The sequence below is a fragment of the Xenia sp. Carnegie-2017 genome, unplaced genomic scaffold (genome assembly GCF_021976095.1).
Source record: "Xenia sp. Carnegie-2017 unplaced genomic scaffold, XeniaSp_v1 HiC_scaffold_6, whole genome shotgun sequence".
Classification (NCBI taxonomy): domain Eukaryota; kingdom Metazoa; phylum Cnidaria; class Anthozoa; order Malacalcyonacea; family Xeniidae; genus Xenia; species Xenia sp. Carnegie-2017.
In genome coordinates, this window is record NW_025813526.1 from 4382951 (window position 1) to 4408164 (window position 25214).

A 25214-nucleotide genomic window follows, 5' to 3' on the forward strand; every position below is an offset into this window, starting at 1 on the left:
TGTGTAAGGAAATTTTTTCCAAGGCCTAATGCTTGGTACATTTTACATATGAAACATCTGAGAAGAAACTAATGCTTCTTTATATTCAAGGATCTGGGTTTGTGTTATATGATTTGGAAATAGCCACTAACAATATAATGGACGATGAAAGCAGTGAAATGTATTTCTGTTGTTGCAATTGCACTACCATTGGAATGCAGAAAGTTATGGCAAGTCAAACATGTAGCTATTACTGAAAACTTGCAGCAAAAGGTTTGACTTTTTCGCCATCTTTGTTTTTTTGGTTGGGATATCAGCACATTTAACAAGAAATACAACATTTTGTCTTCTAAATAAATAAAAATTACTATAGTTCACAATAGTGTTCTTTGAGAAAAAATAAGCATCACTTGCATCAACTGATTTTATGATGTCGATGTCTGGAATAATTTTCTCACAGGCATTTCGCACACTTTGGGACAAAAAATCCTGTCTAGCAGTCCATAACACTAGATAACTGTGATACTTTATCCAAAGTTTCTTTGCAATTTGTATATATACCTAAATCAAGTTTTTTGATCAAAGAATGATAATTTTAAATCACAAAATATCTACCACATTTTAAAATTCATAGAGTTATTTTACCACATTCATCAGCATCATAATTTTCTGGGAAAGCATACAAATGGTTAGGGATTGCTTTGGGCATTTAAGGTTCTTTTTGACTTCTGATTTGATGAGAGTTCCATATTGTATCCCGAAATATATTCTTTTTGGATGATGGGAATGAAAACAAAAGCAAGGAGATCTCTATTGAAAGATACAACCTGTTTAGCAAAGCAAATAATACAAAGTAATGATCTAATGAAACTATGTTTACTCAAACCTGTCAGTGGTGTTATTTGGATCATAGTATCCTCTTTCAAGAAGCATACTCCATTGTCTTTATAAAACTTCTCAAAACGCTGATGCACGTCACGCCACGACCACTCAATCTTATAAACGCAAGAATGGAATAAACCCAAATTAAGCTCATGTGGAGTTTAAAAATGAATAATCACAACTAATGCAAAGAAACATGTGATAAAGAATTAGTACCTTGTTATTGGTTGAAGGACCAAAATGCTCACTTTGAGATGAATCCCAGTCATCACTTTCATCACCATGATGCTGTCTCAAAAGAGCATGTATGGTAGCCATGTGACCTGTTTCAGATCCCTTGTCAAGTCGTAGATTTTTACTTATCACTGAAATTGGAGACAATATTTTTGTAGTGTCATGACATTACATATATCTATAAAGATGTACAGTTTGAGCATTCCAGCGTGGCTTTTTTTTACAAAAATGATAACATACCCTTTGTTTTATATAGATGTTCCAAATACCAGCATCCAATTAGTTTGGGATCTGAATTTGACGTCCACACCTTTAAGTATAGGATGTAACCACTGAAGACATCCTGAAGGTCATTAACAGCTAGAGGAAATTTGTTGTTCATGAAATCCATCATTTTATCATGCCCATCACCAGAATGAGTGTGGTTGGGACACAAGCCATGAGGAAATGTTTAGTGCTTACTGCAATCATGTCTACAGTAAATTTCTGTGGTGACTACAAATGACATCATGTTAATTAAGAATACTATTTCTCCTACCATCGACGGTTTGACCACGATGTCCTTTGTTCTTACCCACATTTCCTCTTCTCTCAAGACTCTCTGGGTCAATCTTTGTCATCATAACCTAAAGAAACTCCCTTGGAACAGCTAAATTATGCTGCTCTCTCAACTTCTTATTCACAGGTCTATAACGAAGGAATTGTCCAGGCCCGTCAATTTCATGACGCACAGCTGTTTCAACGGCTGCAAGATCAGTCTTATAAACTATGTATGTCACATTGAAATATTTTATTTGGCTAAGAGCTCCAAGCATACTGTGGATAGTCTCTTCTTAAAAAGTCAAGCAATTCTTCATTTCATTTCATTCATGCACTAAATTCATGTCATTTTCCCAATCCGGATTCCGAATTCTATCTAAACCATCTGCCATTTCGTATGTGATGGTTTGTCTGAAGGATACTATTTCAAAGATTATCATGCCAACCATTAATGCCGACCGAACTCAACCAAACTTAATAACTATGGAATGAACTGATCATTTAGTGTATTATTTTTGTGAGACAATCCTCTGTCCTGAATTATAACAGGCCTTGGCAACAGTTGGTCATCAACTAACATTTGATTTTCAATTTTAAATAAAAACTGCAATGTTATGAAATTTCCCAAGTTGATTTTTTTATTTTACTTTAATTTCTATTTTAATTTTTTTATTTTTAATTTTATTATAACATTTCTTTTAATTTTTTTATTAAGTTATAAAAAAACTTTTAAATTTTTTAAATTCTTTTATTTATATTCAAAATTATAAATGATTTTTTAGCAATACTAAAAACATGTCTTCGAAATTGCTATGTTAACAATAGGCCACCATACTTGAGTCCAAGGCTCAATAAATAGTCTCATTGCAGTTGACAGTCTTTTTGAAAATAATGGCGTATCCACCACCTTACACTGTAAAAACAGATTGGTCGAAATGACCAATTTTTACAGTCACAACCATTGATAAAAGGTGATTTTGACCAATTGTGTAATAGGCCAACTCAAAATTGACCAATTAAATTAGGTTACAACCATAGTTATAAGGTCACTTTGACCAATTATTAATTGAGTTGCTAAAATCTGACTAAATTAATTTGGTTGCAATCAAAGTTAAAATGGTCGTTTTGACTTTTTCAAAATGGGTTGTGAAAAGTGGTGAAAAGTTGATCAATTTTACTTGGTCGAGGAAAAAAATCAAAAGGGCAAACTACATATTTTCAGCAGCAAAGAGATATAATTTGCTTATAACTCACTTTTTTAAGAATTCCAGGAAAATAGTTTTCACTGAAAACATAAAAAGATTATGAAATCTGAAGGAGTGGAGGGACGTCAAAACGTGTAACGAGACATTTGCTCCACAAACACTGTCTAGTTCAACTCTACACTTCAAAATACATTACTTTTCTATAAAAATAAACCTTGAAATATAAAAAGTTAAGTATAAGAATTGGTATGTTTACCAAATTAACATTTGGGGGTAATATATTCATCAAACCTACGAGAAACTAAATTATTAAGACTTTCTTTATAATTACACTTTATTCATGCTGCATGCTTCAGGAGTTTTTTTGTTCATACACTTGCACATAACTACCAAGAGAGGGAAGTAAATCATTTGATAGGAATATAGATAGTTTTTATTCTCTGTTTTGCTTTGTATATGTAAGAAAGTTTGAATATTGGACTTAAATGAGCATAAAGACTTTGCTATACAAGTCATTTGCATGGGATGCATTCTAAAGTTTTCCTGTGAAATGCTTAAATGTTTGCTGTAGTAAAAAAGCATAGAATTTTATAACAGGTCATACAAATTTAACAAGAATTGAAGAACAGAAAAACATTTGGTTTGGTCAATAGCAATAAACACTTAAAATAATTCAATTAAAAGCTTCCAATTGATGAAAAATTGCTCTTGCAGGGTTCTCTTAAAACATTAAAATAACTTAATTGTTGTAGGTCATTGTTTTCGAATTTTGCACTTAAACTTTAGTATATATCTACACTGGGTGTGTTTATACATACACAGCAAACTACATTTTCTAAAACTGACTTTTCAGTTTTATGCCTAGATATAATTTTAGAAATGGAGAGAAATATGAAACTATAATTGAAAAATTTACGTATTTTTCTTTATATTTTCAGTTTCAATAAGCATTTTTGCAATGACAAATTTTTTACCAAAATACCACTATTTAGCTACTTTCACAACATGTCTAAAACTTAATGTCCAATTTTTATGTCATATAAATTATATATTCATCAAATGAAACCCATTCATTATTGGAAATAAGGCCAAATATTTAAATACATATCATAATTATCAATATTTTTCTCAGATATGCAAGATTTTTGCCTTAGTACAACTTAACCAATGCATGATATACAAAACATTAACATATTCTGAAATGGTGGACTATTCAAATTTACAATATTGAAGATTCACTAGTCTAATTTTTGTCCTGTGAGCCAATATTTATTCAATATAAGGAAGCGCTATTATATCTTGAGGGCTTCTTAATTTCATTTTCATTACTCTTGTCTATAAAGTTGTTTTATCAAGCAATTCTTGTACAATAGATAGAGCAAAAAATAAGATTACATTTTCAAATATTTTAGTTTAGATAGTTTTCCTTAATAGGCCAAGAGCATAAATAATAAAATTTAGTTTATAAACTAATGCTGTCTTCTGTAATGTTGAATTACATTCAAACAGGTGTATTTTCCCTATATGTGCTAACTGTACAAATTGATAACATACATTCATATGAAAGCATTCATTACTGAAAATTAAGCCATACTGATATGTTTATTATAATCATCAATTTTCAAGATAAACAAGATTGTTGCAAAAGCAAGACATAAGCAATATAATGTTACATGAAACAGTCACACACTCAGAAATGGTGGACTGTTCAATCAAAAAACAACATCAAATAATAGATTATAGGATCAGTTGAAAAATAATCATGCACAAATGGAAAATTCACTTATCAAATTAAAGTTACTATATGTCATTGAAAGGTACTATTTCTTCAATATAAGCACTTTCATATCTAAATGGGAATGATGGCATGGTTTCTAATCTCATTCTCATATTACGCTTGTTTTCTTAATAACCCATTCTTGCACAATATTTGGAGCAAGAAATAAGATTATGTATTCAAATATTTGAGCTTAGATAGCTTGCCTTGATAGACCAAGTTTATAATAAAAATACTTTATTATATTTATATATATATGTATATAATATAAATAAAGTCTGTCTTTTGTATTGTTGAATATATATCCAAACAGCAATATTTACTCTTTAATGTGCAAACTAAACGTCAAAATTCACGAGATGTTTTGGTGGTTACTTTGTGTACATCTTTATCCAAAAACATATGCGCATCTCTCGCTCATGAGCTAAAGTATTTTATGTCCAATAAAGCGAACTTGACCTCTCGAACCTTTACTTGATGTCATATTTACAAATGTTCATCAATGTCGCTATATATTCGTCTTTAAAGCCTGGTTCACACGAGTGAAATAAACATAAACACAAACACTAACATAAGCGTACAACTGAACCAGTGTATAACAAGCACAACCATAAGCACAAGAAAAAGAAAATGTTTGTTTCATTGTGCTTATGTTTGTGCTGTCAATGGGTCAACCGGAGTAAAATAGGCATAAACGGATTCAACCAATAAGATGCTGTTTGTTTTAAAAAAGATAGCCGAAATGATATTTAGCCTCGAAGAAAGACTAGCTAAAAAGGTTTGTCAATATCCAATAATTTACGACACATCTTGCCCCAATTTTAAAGATAAAAGAAAAAAGATGATGTTTGGAATGCAATAGCAAAATTTCTTTGTTTGGAAACAGGTAACAATTTTTAGTTCTGATGCTAAGGCATATAACACGGATGCTTTGTATAAGGCTTTTCTTTCTCAATCTTCTAGTAAAATGAAACTAACTGATGTGGTGTTAGATTCTAATTTAAAAAATAAGATTTTAGCCAATCGTTGTAAACTGGTTCCTGTAGTTAACACGGCCATTATTTCGGGTCAATTAAATCTGCGTCTCCGCGGTCATCGGGATGATTTCAAATATCACCCTGAAATAGGTAATTACTAGTGTCCAGGTTTAGGAAATTTTGTGAGGTTGCTTAACTACCATGTTTGAGGTGGCGATGTTAATCTAGAGGGTCACTTAAAAGACTATCCTAAGAATGATTCCTATTTTTCCAAAACCACTCAAAATAAGTTAATCAGATGCTGTGAAGAAATAAGTTAATCAGATGCGGTTAAGAAAAGCAAGTATTGTTCGATCATTGCTGATGAGACCTGCGACATTTCTCATAAAGAACAAACGTCAATTGTGCCACGTTTTATTGATTCTGAGCTCAATATCAATGAAGAATTCTTTCGTTTTATTTATTGCAGTGAAGGTATAGCTGGGAAGAATCTTGCCTCTTTCATTTTAAAATGCTTAAAAGAGGATCTTTCCTTGGACATAAATGATTGTCGTGGACATGGTTATGATAGTGCTCGTGCCGTTTCTGGCCAAATAAACGGTCTTGTTGCACATATTAAACGCTTAAACAAAAAAGCCATCTACACTTATTGCTATACCCATAGATTTAACTTAAGCATTTCTTCATCTTGCTCTGTCCAATCTGTTAGAAATCTTATGAAAAGAGTAGTAAAAGAAGTCGCAAATTGTCTCAATTCTTCTGATACAAGGCTGCTTCTAGTAGAAACCAATATCACCAAATATTGCCCTCACTCTTAATAAAAAGTTTGAAAAGTGCTTGCAAAACTAGGTGGGTGGAGCACATTCAAAGTCTTGACATGTTTGAGGAGCTATTTTTGCCAATCGTTTTCACACGTGAGGAGATGTACTACAATCTTCAACGCAACAGCAATGTAGAGACAACCAGCAAAGCAGGCCCTCTCTTTCATTTTCTACCTAGTTTTGAGTTCATTGTTTGCCTCGTGATAACAAGATGCGTTTTCAACCTTACTCTTCCTGTTACCCAAATACTCCAATCTTCTAGTAACGATATTGCAGATGGTTTGCATTTGATTTATTCTTGAAAAAACTTTGGTCGTGCAATACGTAATGATATCGATAACTCTCATCCTAGATGGTATAAAATTGCTTTATACTTAGCAGCTAAGGTCAATGTTGAAGAAGGTAAACCTCTTACTTGTCATCGTCAGATAAATTGCAGCAACATCCCTGCTGACTGCACTTTAGATTACTATAAGAGATCTATCACGATTCCTGTGGTCGATCATTTAAATTTGGAGTTAGCCAGAAGATTTGAAGAATCTTCTACTAATGTTTACTATAGTTTATATCTAATTCCATCCAAATTAATTTTTTTCTCTCTCATTCCAAGTCTGGATCTGCACGCTGGCAGGATAAGTTCACTTTATTTCCTACCATGTTTACTGATGATCTTCCAAATCCTATTGCTTTGGATGTTGAGCTTGAATTGTGGGAAACATATTGGAAATCTAAGGAGCAAGATAGTCTTCCCGAAAATATCAGTTCAACCCTAAAAGCCATCAAGTTTCCGGAGTTTGAGAATATCAAAGTTTTGTTGAGAATTTTAGGAATCAGTTCCGTAACTTTTTGTGAGTGTAAGAGATAGTTTTCAGCTTTAAGGAGACTTGAAGCGTTGGGTCAAAGTACGATGGTTGAGACTCGTTGAAATGGTTTGGCGTTGCTTTACATTCACAATGACATAGAGTTGGATAATCAAAAAGTTATTGATTTGTTTGCAAAGCATAAGAGGAAGATTGAATTGGCTTTTAGCTGAAAGAGAAAACCTTTTTTATTTCATTCAATTACATAAAACATTAACTTATATCGACAGTTCTCACTTCTAACAATATACATCTTGCTTGAAAAGAAATTAATTTCGTTTGGAATGCCTTACCCGTTTCCGTAAGAGATCTGCCCACCTTAAGCCAAATTAAGCGTGGTATCAATAAAGCACTATTTTAATTAGTTTCGTTTTAAGCATGTTCATTTTCAAATGATGTAGTTTTATCTTCATATTTTTCGATTTGTATTCTTTTTCTTTTTCTTTTTAAGTAGTTATATTATATTTAGTTACTTTTAGAGGACCCCTCTGTAAACCACATTTTAGTGATGTTGGCATCCTCAATAAAGATTAGCTATTATTATTAACACCACATTGTCAGGGTTGATTTGAATGTTATTGTCATTCAAAGGTGAAATAGCTTTTGATCATGTATGTGTTGGTGTTGGTTTAATTTCTTCGAGTTGTCACGATCGGAAAATAACTGTAAATAACTCTTTATATATCTATAATTCTTGTTAACTTCCTTATTAGTCTGAAGATGTCTTGAGTCAAGACAAAACGTCACTATTTTTATAAATTTCATAAAACCAAATTGTTTATGACTATGCTCAAAATTATTTGTTGGGCTCTAATATTTATTTTGAGAATCCGTTTCCTGCCTGGCACTTCATTTGCAGGAATATAGCACATATAGGAAATATTACAATGTTTATACAGGAATATAGCACATATAGGAGATATTACAATCTTTATACAGGAATTGCACATATAGGAATTGCTGGACCAGATTTGCTTGACAAAAAAAACTTTCTGGTCATTATGCATGTCCACAAACATGACTGATTTGCCAAGTCACAGCACCATGTTTTGAATTAACATAACTCTTCATTAGCTCCCTCAAATCTACTTCTGATTTTGGATATCATGTTCCTTTACAGCAAGAAAAGGAACTCATTGCACCTTCTTGTATATGATGCAAAATGCTTCTCCATTCACCTCTGCTGTCTTGGCAATCAACAAATCCAACTGGGCACTAGGAAGCATTACAAGTAAGTTTAATGTAATTGTGTAGACATACAGCTGCTTTAATCATGCACTCACCTGTTTCAACACTTGCCTGAATGGAATGATGAAATATTTGCCATCTTGCAACAGGAATGCCAAATGTATTTTCTATGACCTGCGTGCCCGTGATAGACAGTAATTGAAAATTTTTTGGGCATTTGACAAATCTCTTCCAGAATATGGTCGAAGCATCCGCTTCTTTAATGCAAAAGCTTCACCTCCCACTAAAATATAAGGAACAGAACAATTGGGCAAATTATCAATGGTATCAGCTATTGGTACATTCATTTCTTTCTCATATGCTTGGCCCATGATTGAACTTGAGAAGATACCACTGTTATTGATACGTCCTTAGCTGCCAATATCCACAAGTGTAAATGTGTAGCAAGCATCACATATCGCTAAAAGTACTAAACTAAACCATCCTTTGTAGTTATGGTACAATGAGCCATTCTTCAAAGGGCACTTAATGCAAATATGTTTTCCATCTATGGCTCTAATGCAGTGGGGTAGGTTCCACAATCTTTCAAATTTGGAAGCAATTTTTTTCCAGTCTTGTGAACTGCTTGGAGCATTCAAATATTCAAGATTAAGCATCTTCCAAATGGCACAACATGTTTCACGAACAATAATTGACACAGTTGACTTTCCAACTTTGTATTGAAAGAGATAGACTGCTCGCAATCTCCATACGCTAGATAGTCAAACTTAAGCGCTCAGATGGTTGTATTCCTTTTCTCATTACAGTGTCTTGTGTTACGTGCGTGCCTGATTTTAAGTACATACCTGAAAAATAATTCACCATTTCCTATATGAAGTTCGTGAAGGAGATTGTGAAAATCTCCTCGTGCTTTTCTTCTGACTGGCAAAAATATATCTTTTATCCAATATTTCCTTTTGACACCTCTTTGATGTCTTCAGCAAAGAAGAATAACCAACAACAAAAGCAGAATATTTTTTGGTTATTCTCCGCCAGCTTTAAGTTTACAACTAGAGCAGCAAGAGTGCGCTGTCTTAAGTCCTTTGCATTTATGATTATTTCACTCGTGTGAACCAGGCTTAATATCGATAAAAATGAAATCCAACTCTTGTGTTACGTTGTAGTGATGTCTTGCAATTTAGATTTTGAGATTGAAGGTCATTGTTGTAATATAAATAAAAAAATTCAACGATTTTCCATAAGCATCTTTATACTTGGTGTACTGTACTTTACATCAAACAAAAGCAAATATATTCTGAAGTCAACAAAGCCAATAACGCATTGGCCCATTGGTCGTCTTAGGGTTGAATGTTACTTCAAGTTTTTCCCGCATTTTCATGTTTTTTTCTTGGTATAAGACGAAGATACCTTCGGTTTGCAAGAATATTGTGGCCTGTTTTGTCAAAAAAATATTGAGAAAGTGATTTCATCAACTGTATGGCAAGAATTTTTAAAAAAGGCTTATGTATTATCAAAGTTAAGTTGGCACCACATTATGCACCGCGTTCAACACAACATTCAACAGGAATTCACACTCGGACATCTAGCAAAAGTAGAGGCATTTGGAAACTTGTTACGAATATGATTTCTGACACCCAAGGTTGATTTTTCGTATTGCGTGGATTGCGCGTACATGTGCGCGATAAATATCGCTGCATACAATTTAAATAAAAACAACAGATAGATAAATGGTCGTAAATAATGCATTTTCCAAGTCCAAGTCAATGTTGTGCTTTCTAATTCCATGATGTTCAGAAATGTGATTAGTTTTGTCTTGTTTCTTTGTAGCAAGTTTGTGTACAGTAAGTTTTATGTTTAAGTTCCTGCCAGTTTCCCTGATATAAGAGGCGTGGCAGTCATACCTTTGGTGTTAGGTACGGTTGTTGTTGTCACTGAGTTGTTTTTTTCGTTGGGTTTGTAAGTGTTGTGTTTACAACAAAAACAGTCTTTCTCAGGACAATACCAACCTGGACGATCTACATTTACAAACATGTAACCATACTCCTGGGTTCAAACCATTTACTTTGTAATATATATTTATATTATTGACATGTTATTCAACAGAGTTGCATTTAAGTAAATAAACACAAATGGTCTCCTGTGATTCTCAATCATTATTGTGATTGTTTTATCAGTCAGATTCACGAAGCTCGCAAATCGTATAATTCAAAGTAATTTTATTCGATCTGTAATTAAACATAAGATAACAACAAACTTTAAAGGGAAATACACTTAATTTACTTACTTCTGTGGCGAGCTTTGTAATTTACATCCAAAAACAACAATATTTCTCATAAAACCTTTCCTTGATGTGGTTTTTGTGCCAAAACATAACATCACCTAAAATCCATCAGTCAAACAGATATGTTACGTAATAATACATTAAGCTATGTAAATAGCCTCCCCACCACCAAGTTTGTGTTCCTTTAAATGTTCGAAAGGTAATCTTTAATTTTCCTTGTAATCCTCTGCTGGTAATAGAACGACGATCTTAGTGATATGCCTTCATTATAAAAGAATGTTATATGCAGTGCCGTGTTTGAAATTAAATGAAGATATGATCTTTGCACTTTGCTGGACAATTTAAGCAATTGTCTCATAAACCTGAAAAATTCAGGTGACTCAACAGGATTCAAACCCATGACCTCCGCGATGCTGGTACAGTGTTCTAACCAACTGAGCTATGAAGTCACTCAGTGGAGAGCAACTCAATTTGTTGGGGTCATGTTTTCCCGTGAAAAGAATGTCATATGAAAGAATGTTATATGCAGTGCGGTGTTTGAGATTAAATGAAGATATGATCTTATTTTGGGTGGTGACCGGTTAGGTTACGAAGTCGGAGTGTGCAATGACAATGAACCTATACGTGCAAGACCGGTTAGTAACAGAAAGGTGTGGCGGCCGTTTTTCTGGCTGCTCGCACTTTGGACGATGATATTTTGTGGCTGGAATAACGGACGCTCGTGTTCAAGAATGTTGTATGCAGTGCGGTGTTTGAAATTAAATGAAGATATGATCTTCGCACTTTGCTGGACAATTTAAGCAATTGAACATGGCGCTCCCAAAATATGACTGACTTCACACACTGTGCTCCCAGAAGATATGAAAAAATTGAAGCCGACAGTTAGAGTTGTTTGAATATGTTTTCCATCTATTTACCTCAAATATAGTTATCTTAGACTATTTGTATATATAGAACTAACATTTTAGCGCCAGTATTAAACTTTATTATCCCAGTCATACCAGAGGTTTTCTTCCGGATTTCTTTTACAAAAAAATACCTGGCAAAATTTACACCAGAACATAGGTTTTTTCCTTTTTGGTAGAACACTGTCACTTTGGTTTGGGTTTGACTTCTTTGCTCTCAGGTATTATTCTTGACATACACGACAGCGCTGGTTGCTAGTAGCATGCGAGGGTTTTTCAACATCATGATGGACATCCAACTTGAAATGTTTCCCATTACTAGCAGCCACTGAAGTGCGTAGACCAAATGCCCTATTTTTGTTCTGAATGGTCCCCACAAGCTGCACTCACAGAGTGTTTCAACAAATAACTGAAATGTACACGACCTATGGCCAGGAGAAGAGTGACATCTAACAATTCCCATCAGCACATATGAATTATATGCAGCTTATAAGAAAAACTTCATCACTAATCGTCTAGGCCACTTGTAATGACGTCTACATTTCTGAAATTTGGTCATTTCATCATTTCTGTCTGTCCCACCCATGTATTCATTATAAGACTTCACAGCTTTTGGAGAAGCACAGGCACCCTTTTATGCAGATTCGGATCATAGCGCAAAAGATGCTCATCAGGTGAAGTATTATAAAGGGATGTTACAAAATATATTGGCTTCTTATCCATCCACACAATAGCTGCAACAGAGCCATTGAAGAGAAGATGATACTCACCTCTTACCATTTCTTTCTTTTTTCGTATGAGCTGCTTTGGAAATTCTTTACGATTAATGTTAGCAGTACCACATAAACCAATACCCTTGTCAAGCAAATACTGGGCCAATGCAACTGATGTGTAAAAGCGATCTGTGTACAGTTCGTAATTCTGATGATAGTAATCCTTAGTTAGTCGAACAACCAGATTTCCAGTTATGCCAAGCTTATCAATTTCTTCTGCATCTTCCCTTTTTCCAGTATAAACTTCAGCATTTACAACATATCCATTTTCGCTGTTGCAAAGCAGAAATGATTTTATCCCCCACTTGATAGGTTTATCTTTTATGTATTGTTTGAAAGAAACTTTGTTTTTTGTTGGAATCATTCCCTCCTCAAGGGATAATTTGCATCCAGGATTGTAATAGTGCTTGAACTTGGCCATCAAGTGATTGAAAACTGGTCGAGCTTTGTAAATTTTATCAGTTTTATCAAGCTGCTCATCTTCCTCATTCACACAGTGCAGGCATGACCATATTGAAAGAAATCGGTCTCGGGACACAACATTTGAGAATCCTGGAGTTGCACAAATATTTAAATCTTTCGACCGCCAATACACAAGGATTGGTATCTACACAACATAGAGTTCTGTTGTGTAGATATCTACACAACATAGAGTACTACACAACATATATTTTAGAGTTAGCATTATATATTGCAACATATAAGGATTGGTATCTACACAACATAGAGTACTACACAACATATATTTTAGAGTTAGCATTATTTCCTACTAAGTTTCTTCTTAATTGTAATATTACCTATGTTTTAAATATCTACAATTTTTAGGTCATTTTTTTAGCAAGTATAAAATACATGTCATAACATATACATACTACATACAAGTATACATACTATCAAATTTGTCAATGTTTATTTAAAGAAAATATAAAACTTTTGATGTGATTGACGAATAATGTAAAATTTTCTTTGCATATGAAATGGTTTATTATCTTAGCTTATTTGGTTTCTGCTTTTCTAAAATGCCATAACAACGATCACATGAAAGTTGTACATAAATGTGTTTCATGTTATAAAATATACAAAACACCAATTGGAAAATTATTTATAAACTCACTAGTTTTATTTTCATTTATACTTTATATTAAACGTTAAATCATCATTGTTCTGCATTGGCATAAAATTAATTTAAAATTAGTTTGACTTTAATTCTGTTATGATTATTAAAAATTACTTCCAATTGTTATACATTGCTTCTGCTCAGGATTGAACTGAGGGCCTTGTGCTTGTAAAACACATGTGATAACCACTACACCACAGAAACAACTGTATTTGTCCCTATTAAAAAAGAAACAAATCATATAAGAGTTATTGATGTTGCAAATATGTTTTAGACAGAACACTATTTTATACATAGTTTCTTCTTTCTTGTGATATCACATGTGTTTTGCATTTTTCCAATTAGTTTTAAAAGTTTTTAGCCAATTTATTTATGCAAAAATAAAACACATGTCACTATTTATGTATAAGACATACAATAATGTATACAAAAATAAATTAAATCTTTTGCCTTCAAAAAATAATAAATGGAGGAAAATGTTTTTTTAAGTTTTATGCAAATACAATACATATGTCATAATTTAAGTTATAAATAAATGAACAAATTTAAATACACTTCACATAATCACAATGCACTGACAACCTTTGGCATGTAACACACCTATGAAATCACTTATAATGTAGAGCAACAAACTCAAATTTGTATCGCTTCCAACACTTAAAGGAATTAAGCGTCTCAAACAACAAAATGTATGCCGAATAAAGCAGATTTGAATTGTCTTTATTTTCTTACATGCTGGGTAAAGTAAATTGTCCAATTCTAAAACTTATTTCTTTTTCAAGTTTGTCGCTACAACAATAAATTAGCAGTAAATTGTTTAAAAGATATAAATGGACTTAATATTTTTTCATCATTGATTATATGTGGCATTCACATATAAATGCAACTCAATCTACTGTTGGATTTGTCGATGTTTCAGTCAAGACAAAATAATCATTTATAAACGATTAACGAGTAACCTAAAATTTTATTTTCGTATTAAATTGTGTAACATATTTGTTTGTTTTCATTCAGATTTGGAACAAGCCATAAAAAAAATGTCCAACAATAATAAATTAGCTTTAGGTACAAAAAATAAACCAATAACCATTTTAGAAACTATTTATCAATGCATAAATTTCAAATTATATTAAAATATAAATTAAATATTACACTGCCATTTTTTTGCATTGCCATTGATTCAGTTTTATGTAATATTAAATATCAGTGGTTTCTATTGGCATAAGTCATGTTTCTTTCAATATAAATTACTTACATTGACCAAAAGTATAAAAATTTGCTATTACTTGTTTTTTCTCAGTATACAGATGAACGTGTTTTTCATGTTAACACAAATGCAATAACCACTATACCACATAAATGACTTCTTGGGGTGTTTGATATTACTTAATAAAAAAGAAATAAATCATATAAGACTAATTCATTTTACACATATATTTTAGATTTAACATTATTTCATACTAAGTTTCTTCTTAATTGTAATATTACCTATGTTTTAAATATCTACAATAAGATTTAAAATTTTTAGGTCATTTTTTTAGCAAGTATAAAATACATGTCATAACATATACATACTACATACAAATATACATACTATCAAATTTGTAAATGTTTATTTAAAGAAAATATAAAACTTTTCAAGTGATTGTCAAATAATGTAAAATTTTCTTTGAATATGAAATGGTTTAATATCTTAGCTTGTTTGGTTTCTGCTTTTCTAAAATGCCATAAAAGCGTTCACATGAAAATTGTATGTAAATGTGTTTCATGTTACAAAATATACAAAACAGCAATTGGAAAATTATTTATAACTAATTATTTTTATTTTCATTTATACTTTATATTAAACTTTAAATCATCATTGTTCTGCATTGGCATAAAATTCAGTAGTATTTAAAATTAGTTAGACATTAATTCTTTTGACTATTATAAATTACTTCCAATTGTTACACATTGCTTCTGCTCAGGATCGAACTGAGGGCCTTGTGCATGTAAAACACATGTGATAACCACTACACCACAGAATCAACTGTATTTGTTCATACTAAAAAAGAAACAAATCATATAAGAGTTATTGATGTTGCAAATATATTTTAGACAGAACTCTATGTTATACATAGTTTCTTCTATCTTGTGATATTACAAATTTTTTTTACAAATTTCCTATCAGTTTTAATTGTTTTTTTAGCCAATTTATTCATGCAAATATAAAACACATGTTACTATTTATGTATAAGACATACAATAATGTATACAAAAATAAATTATATCTTTTTTATTTTATAAATAATAAATAGAGCAAAATCTTTTTTTAAGTTTTATGCAAATACAATACATATGTCATAATTTAAGTTATAAATAAATGAACAACTTTGAATATACTTGACTTAATCACAATGCACTGACAACATTTGGCATGTAACACACCTATGATATCACTTACAATGTACGCGCAACATAATCAAATTTGTACCCTTTCCAACATGTAAAGGAATTAAGCATCTCAAGCAACAAAATGTATACCGAATAAATCAGATTTCAATTGTCTTTATTTTATTACATGCTGGGTAAAGAAAATTGTCCAATTCTAAAACTTATTCCTTTTCAAGTTTGTCGCTACAACAATAAATTAGCAGTAAATTCTTTAAAAGATATAAATGGACTTAATATTTTTTCCTCGTTGATTATATGTGGCATTCACAGTTTTAGGCACAAAAAATAAAGCAACAACCATTTTAGAAACTATTTATAAATGCATAAATTTCATATTATATTAAAATATAAATTAAATATTACACTGCCATTTATCTGCATTGCCATTGATTCAGTTTTATTTAATATGAAATTGTCAGTGTTTTCTATTGGCATAAGTCATGTTTCTTTCAATATAAATTACTTACATTGACCAAAAGTATAAAAATTTGCTATTAATTGTTTTTTCTCAGTATACAGATGAAGGTGTTTTTCATGTTAAACATAAATGCTAAAAACAAAAAATAACCACTATACCACATAAATGACTTCTTGGGGTGTTTGATATTACTTATTCAAAAAGAAATAAATCATATAAGACTAATTCATTTTACACATATATTTTAGATTTAGCATTATTTCATACTAAGTTTCTTCTTAATTGTAATATTACCTATGTTTTAAATATCTACAATAAGATTTAAAATTTTTAGGTCATTTTTTTAGCAAGTATAAAATACATGTCATAACATATACATACTACATACAAATATACATACTATCAAATTTGTCAATGTTTATTTAAAGAAAATATAAAACTTTTCAAGTGATTGTCAAATAATGTAAAATTTTCTTTGAATATGAAATGATTTAATATCATAGCTTGTTTGATTTCTGCTTTTCTAAAATGCCATAAAAATGTTCACATGAAAATTGTATGTAAATGTGTTTCATGTTACAAAATATACAAAACAGCAATTGGAAAATTATTTATAAACTCATTATTTTTATTTTCATTTATAATTTATATTAAACATTAAATCATCATTGTTCTGCATTGGCTTGAATTCAGTAGTATTTAAAATTAGTTTGACATTAATACTGATTTGATTATTAAAAATTACTTCCAAATGTTATACATTGCTTCTGCTCAGGATCGAACTGAGGGCCTTGTGCATGTAAAACACATGTGATAACCACTACACCACAGAATCAACTGTATTTATTCATACTAAAAAAGAAACAAATCATATAAGAGTTATTGATGTTGCAAATATATTTTAGACAGAACTCTATGTTGTGTAGATACCAATCCTTGTGTAGAGTTTCATACCAATCCTTGTGTAGAAGCATTTCCATGGCAACTCTGAGTCCAAAGAAAGCTTTCAATTCCTCCATTGACAAGATATTTTCGCCCAATGTTTTTGCAATGTTGCCATTTGGTTCATGAGTAGCTAATCTCTGAGCTTGTCGGTTAGTTTCTGTTAGAAACAACTCCCAGATGATAGAATCCCAGAACAAAGAAAAATATTCAACTGGACTATGGGGTGCCGTTTGTAAAAAAATTAAACACACAAAACATTTCTGTTTCTAATGCAATTTAATTTGTATTTTGACTTGCAGGCATCAAAATTGTTTCAATTTATTAAATGACAAGTGCAATTGTATTGTCATTTATTAAATCACAAGTGCATTGTTTTTGCGATTTATTAAATCGCAAGTCCAATGTCATTGCCATTTAATATATCGCAAGTGCAATTTATTTGTGATTTATTATATCGCAAGTGCTATGTCATTGCGATTTATTAAATCGCAAGTGCTATGTCTTTGCGATTTATTAAATAGCAAGAGCAATGTCATTGTTATTTAATAAATCGCAAGTGCTATGTCATTGCGATTTATTAAATAGCAAGCGCAATGTCATTGTTATTTAATAAATCGCAAGTGCTATGTCATTGCGATTTAAAACAGGCTTAGCCTGTTTTGCCTGAAAATTGGGTCGATAATTAATTGGCGGGAGAAATTCAACATGGAGGACAACGAACAGTTAACGAGAGTTATTTCGGAGGCAGTTGCTAACGCAATTCGACAAGCGAGCAACGAGTCGTCGGGAAATTCCAGCGAGCAACTTAATCAGGTATTTATCCCTTTTTCTCAGCACTTTTTCATCACAATGGTACACAGAGATGTTTGTTTGTTGAAATGCTTTGACGAGGGGCTGTCTCAGCCTGTCTGTCTTTAGACTGTCTACTTATACATATAAAAATGATGTTGAATAAAAAATTGAGGGTCATCGCCATTGCTGGTGATTTCCCTTAGATTATTATAGAAATTCATTTTAAAAAGTCAAACTTCTGGAAACCGAATATTTGTCCTTGACTTCTCATTAGGAAAAAGTATTCTTGACTTGCAACCATTCTCTTGAGATTTGCAAAACAATGTTGCTCGCCCACGCCTGCTGGTGCCAACAATAACTCTGATAAAATATTCTTTTGTATCAGACCACCAACATGGATGAATTGCACGTCAAGATTCTGGGGTTATTGTGCTAACCCAGACGTCTCGTTACCTTGATCACAATTATTTCAAATATTGACACTGGAGTAGCAATATGACAGTCTAAAATTATTATTTTAAACTGACAGGTTGATCGCTTTCAAAGTAATTCAGGAGATTATGAAATTGACAGGTATACGTACGCACACAACATACATTAATTCATCTGTCACAATATTTGAATCATTTCGTCCAATCTTTGCTTGCTTTCCTTCAAGTTCTGTTAGTGTTGAAGCATAACTTTTTTTTAAAGTTGCTGCTTTTCCACCACTTCGACCTGACCAGGGATTTTTCTTTGCTGGTTTTGGGATGGGTTTAAACGGATTTACTAAACACTTGCTATTTTTGACGCTACATTTTGAGGCAGATTTTTTATTTCTGGCACTCCCAACACTAAACCATTTTCTTTTGGAGAAGCATCAGTCTGTATTTTATAACATTCATCCAACTTGACCTTTACTTCATGCAAAACATTGCCATTTCCCCATCCTTCAGCAACATAAGTTAAATTCTTTTTGTGTCCCAGCCGTTCTCCGCGCCTTGCGTCTTCTGTTCTATATGAAGATGGCTTTCGTTTTAGCTCAGCTACAATGGTGAGAAAATTGTTCTTGTCCTAAGTTGCGTGGATTTCATTTTCCTCTGGTGCTTCGATGGTTTCTGAAGAACAATTGGCGTGACATTGGCTTACCACAAATGGCTTTGTTTCCAGCACAGACATGCAACCTATTTGATCAACTGTTAAAAATGGATATTCAGTTAACGACTTTAGTAGTTTATCAAATGACCCAAGTGGAAAGTTCTTGAATATCTCAAAGAAGTGCTTATATGGCAACCTGTGTCTTTCCCAGTCATAACAATCACATCTTGGAAGATCACTTGGATCACTTCCAAATGACAATGTATAAAACTGGCATATGTTGTCTTGACTACGAACTTTGAAAATTCCCATGCATTTTGTCTAAAACCATGATGTGTGATGCAATGGTATCTTCTGAAGATGCAAGTCTTTCCATACAATGCGTAATCATAGAGTGTGGTCTTTCGTGAAGGTATGATGGGACATCAGAATTGTACTGCCAGTAATTCTCCTTCAATTTTATGTTAAATTTGACATATCTGTAAAATTAGTGAAGAATTCCTATGTTGTTGCCGCTGCTAAAATACTAGTGCTAAGAGGAGCAGCGAATTTCCCAGCCCCTTTTTTGTACCTCTAGAAATCATATATTTTTGTGTTTAATCAGTGGAAAGACAATGAATGGAATCGAATTTCTAAAGAAATGAACAATAATTTTGCTGAGAAATCTGATTTGTTGTAGGAAAAGATCGGGCTGGCTTCGCCATCGCCTAATAGACTTGTTGAAGTTAATAAAAAGAAAAAAAGAAGTACTTCAAATAAAGGTCGGGCAAACGTCTTCACTTAACACTGTCAGCATGACGCTCAACGTTGAATTCTTGTAGCCATCCAAATATTCATGCTTGAAAGCTTTGTTTTGCCTTTCCATGCCATTATTTATGTTTATGAATGTTAGCAGTGGGATCTTTTCAAAAGGTCCACACCCATTTCTATAAATTTTGTCCGCGCGAGAAAATTAACGAAGTCAGCATGTATTGTTATTATGGTTAAGCACTGTAAGAATGATATTATTAGCAAATTATAAAATCCTCTTGCCTTCTATTGGGATAACCATCTATTGCCAATCCAGTTGTGAACTTTTGGGTTTGTCTTCCATTCTTCTGATGACTTAAAATTTTTCACATTTTCCTCGTAATCAGTCTCCATCCTTGCTCGGGCAATTAATCAAAGTTTTGCAAGAATCATTTTGCAAGAACCGTTACTGCTTTTAAAAGTCATCGCTTTTACGCTTCCTCTCGATAGAAATAGCAGATGTACGTCTGACTTTCTGTAATATATACGGACAATTAACATGAAGTGTATTGACTAGATTGTACTTTTTACTCCACCCCACAAAAAAGAAATTTGTATATTTCTGCCTCAATTAAAAACAAAAGAGATGTGTAGCAACACGATTTGTATCAGGCGTGAAGCATTTTGTGTTTGCTTTTGAAAGCAGTTTAGTTCTAGGTTTCCTGACTAACCTGGGAATACTTGGTGTATCGCCGACATTTTCTCTTCAATATAATCTACCATAAAATACGCTGGATTCCACTGGTTGTTCCAGTCTCTTATAACTTGAAGAGCCTCCGCAATTGCATACGATGTTTAATTTAGCAGGACAAAAGAAAAATCAACTTGACAGCTTACATTAGTTTTAACCTCTAGAAAAAACAAAGTGAGCCTGTGTTTTGTCCTTTTGTAAGTGGCATCTAGAAGGGTAGGCTCCTTACTATATCTCTTTGGAAGGCGTTTCTGATTAAGAGTTGTTGGAAATAAGTTATATTATTTGATTGTCCTACTGACAAAGAGACAAATTCTCCTTTATTATTATAATTTTTGTTAACCAATAGGCTTAGCAAAATTTTTAGTGATGTTTTGTTGTGAATGGGTTGAAGATATAGTCTGAGTGAGCAATATATGTATAAGGTAAACATTGCAAGAGAATAAATTTCGTTATTCATGAGGCTCCAGTTGTTGTATCCATTTGACATAATCAAAGGAATATTGCCTGGATGACGAGCAAGATTCTCAAAACAGTCTGGTGAATGAATAACAATCCATTTTTTGACTCTGGCCAAACTGTTTTCATCATCATCGTCGTCTTGTTATCAACACTACTTTCTTGAGTAATTAAAGACTCAACTGAATATTTAGCAAGCGGGTGAAAGAAGAAAGACTCTTTGAGACACCTCAGTTTGCAGTCTTCGACTTTCTTTTGAAGATTTTCTTGGTCAAATTTTGAAAATCTTTCATTGATGACTAAATGCCAATGGGTATTGGATAAAGTGTATACTCATTTAAAAATTGATGATGATGATGATACTAAAGAAGTATATGATAATGACATCACTGGCTTAAATAACAAAGGCAAGAAATGAAAAAGAATAAGTGAAAAAACCTATGAAACTAATAAAAATAAATTAGTGTTTTTTTTAATTTTTATTAGTAATTTTTTGGAAATTACATGATGGAAAAACTTAATATAAAAAATCATGTTCTGTAATAGGACAAAATGGTTATATTTTTGTCATGTTGGACATAGTGGTGGACATGATTGTAATTTTTACTATAATCGGTACAAACCTAGAGTTGATAGGAAGTCTAACTATACAATATATATAAATGAATATGCTATTAAAAATCACTTGTTTTATTTTTTATTGTTTTTTAATAGTAATTTTTTGCAGATAACATAAAGTGACAAAATCCATGAAAGGAATAAAAATAAATTAATTTTTTGGAGATTACATGATTAAAAACTTTATATTTTTCTATCGTGTAATCTCCAAAAAATTGGACATATTGGATATATTGAATTTTTGTTATAATAAATACAAACCTAGAGTTGATATGAATTCTAATTACACAATGCATATAATTGAGTATGCTATTAAAAATCAATTGTTTAATTTTTAAATGTTTTTTCATTTTTTAAGTGTTTTTTACTTGTAATTTTTGGCAGATTGCATAACAGCTCTTGTTTTTTTTAAATAATTTAATTTTATGATTTTATGAAAAAATATTTTCTTTTTTAGTTCGATGATGTGGATTTTTCTAATTTAATAATTCAAGCATTTGCTGTTTTACTAAACGAATATTCTGGTCATCCTTTACTATACCAATTGCATTTTGTATCCAACCATTTATGGAAATTTAAAATAGCACCATCCAAAATTACATTGATGAAGATTAAACCAACTGCAAAAGATTTAGAACATTCAAAATTTTTTTATCATTCAAATGTTGAAATATACAAAAAATTAGATTTTATTGAAAATATAGGACATTGGAGTTTATACGTTGTTGGGATTATGAAAACACTGAACTTATTTAATTTCAAATTATTGGGTGGGTAAAATTTATATCCAACATAGAAAATATTATTTAATGAAAATTTTTGTTGTAGATATAGTTATTTTAATTTGAAAAAAGGGATATTATTTTATATGATCATTTTAAAATTTATTTGCATGATTCTCATGTTGTAAAAAAAGATATTTTTCATTTAGGGTGTAATAATATCTATAGAAATTTTTTTGAATTTATAAGTGATTTACCAATTTATATATCAAGTAAACAATTTTTCAATGTAATTAATAAAATCAAATTAATTAATGTAAATAAAGAAGTAATTTATAGATTTCCTATAAAAAATAGAATATATATTGATTATGCTCGACACATATTGTCATGTAAATATTGTAATAAATTGTTAAATTATTTTATATTTTTAATTGTTGTAAAATGTAAAAAAAGCAAAACAACTAATTTATTAATGACATGTAGTCATCTAACACTCGAAAATTTATGTTTAATATTTGAAAAGACCCTAATTTTCATCATTCAAATTGTAATGATATTTATTTTTTTAAAAAAATGGATTTGATAGACTTGATACTATAATTTAGCACTATATTTTAGTTTTTCAAATTGTAATGATAAATAATGGATTAATTAAATACAAATTTTCTATTTTTTCTATTTTTATTCATCATTGTCTTTAAGTATCCACTACCCTTTTGTTTGATTTTTTTTATTGATCCTCTTATACAATAATTTTTTCTTTTCCTTTTTCTTTTAGACATTTTATTTTATTTGAGAGTTTTTTAATCCATATTTGTTTGCTTCACCAGAAAAAATTATTCCCTTTTTGCTTTATTATCAAATTATTATTTTAATAATCCTGCCAGCTACAGTTGGAATGATTCCTTTTAATGCCAACGCCGATAGTCCTGCAAATCCTCCCTTATGAGGTTTTTTTCTATATTTTCTTTTTCTTTTATACATTTTTTATTTTTTTTTAAAAATAAATAAATAAAATATATAGTAAGCAAATTCAATAAATATATGCATGAAAAGCAATATCTGTTTATTTATGCAGAAATTGTACAATTGTGTATATAGTTACAAATATAGATTTTTTTGCAAAAAACGACATTTAAACTTTAAATAGTACTTATCTTATAATTAAAATTAATTACAAAAAACTGGGAAGACGACAGAGGAGAAAGATGACAAAAAGGAGGGTTTATTAAGTTTTCTAGAATTTGCAATACGCTTAAATCTGGATTTAAAATAGCATTAAGGACATGGGAAATATATTTTTTCATGTCGGGATATCATTCATTGCTGTTTAGTATTCCGTAAAACATTATTTTTCCAGTTTGAAAATATATATTTAAAGCGCAATTTAGAATGAAAGTTTGCTTATTTCAAAGGCTGTTCCGCCATCTTGAAATAAGCAGCCAAATTAATTAGATTTCATATGTGACGTCACAACAGGGAGACTTTCGGTAATGAATATTGTTTATATTGCGAATTGACAAGCATTCTCATTTATTACGCAAAGTTTGGGACTTTTTTCACTGCTGTTACAACACTCAAAATGGAAAATATTGACAAAGATGCTATGGTTCAACCATATATGTTTGAGCCAATGCCAGATGAATTTGTAGAGAGTGAGAATTATGACTCAGAAAGTTCTTCATCGAGCGTAGTAGATGATCAGACAGACGACGAGTTTGAAGCTATGTATAGTTGGCGTAAAACTTCACTCAGTGTAAATGCGGCCATTGTGAGTTGATGGCAAAAACGATTGAATGCTTTTGCTGTCATGAAAAAGCGGTTGAATATGACGAATATGATGGCAAACTTAAATCGGCACAGGATGCAGGCTTGTCTTGCGTGACTGAACTTCTTCCTTCAATCAAAACATATCCGCAAACATCCTTGAAATAGATACTTAGAAATAGATAATATGCCAAGTAAATTGAAATTGGATTTGAGGTATTTGAGATTTCAAGGCTTTTAAATTTTCATCATCTTTTGTTGCATTTCATGGTTTGGCAACCACAACTTTCCGTACATGGACGATTCTTATTCCTACAATAACATCGGCTTGTAGCACATTTTCCCTTGCAAAGACATACTATGTCATTAATTTTATCGTCAGGCAAAGCAGGCGTTGTGAATCTACTGTGTCTGCTAGTGATGACTTCATTTTTTGGCTGCCTTTGCTTCCCACACAAGTATGTTTCCACAAGTGAGGGAGGTTCTTTCGGAAGCAATGTTTTTACATTCTCCAATGCTATTTTTGTGGTGTTGAAATCTTTGCGAAGTCGCAGACACTCTGAACATCTTACACATAATCTGAAAATTTTAAATGTATTTCGCATTAACATTTTGTCATTAATGATTCTGATTTGTCTATTAATTCTTACTGTAGGTGGGACAGTTGCTTATTGGTTTGGCCACAGCTTTTTCTCCTTTGTGAAATTTAGGATATGCAACTGACTATCTTTTATCACCTTTTTGTGTTGTTGCTTGGGGTCTATTAGCATTGTAATGTAAATTTGCACAAAATAACCTGAAAAATTCACAATGGCTAACTGTATAGGCTAGAATAACACATTACTCTTTATTGGTCAATGCAACCCTTTTTTAAAGTAAAATATGTGAGAAAAAATGCATGTTTTCACCTGGCCATGAGTGAATGATATGGATAGTATGTATTTTTTGATGCAAAAAGATT

At 31.5% G+C, this 25214-nt stretch overlaps 3 non-coding genes and 1 pseudogene across 3 annotated transcripts; all 4 read right to left on the bottom strand.

The window, feature by feature from the left end:
* Positions 1-204: 204 nt before the first annotated feature.
* LOC124456931 overlaps positions 205-25214 on the bottom strand; it is a 28928-nt pseudogene continuing 3918 nt past the window's right edge.
* On the bottom strand, positions 13671-13743 carry Trnav-uac. The gene has a single exon. It is a non-coding gene; the product is annotated as a tRNA-Val (tRNA).
* On the bottom strand, positions 15494-15566 carry Trnav-uac. The gene has a single exon. It is a non-coding gene; the product is annotated as a tRNA-Val (tRNA).
* On the bottom strand, positions 17153-17225 carry Trnav-uac. Its single transcript has one exon. It is a non-coding gene; the product is annotated as a tRNA-Val (tRNA).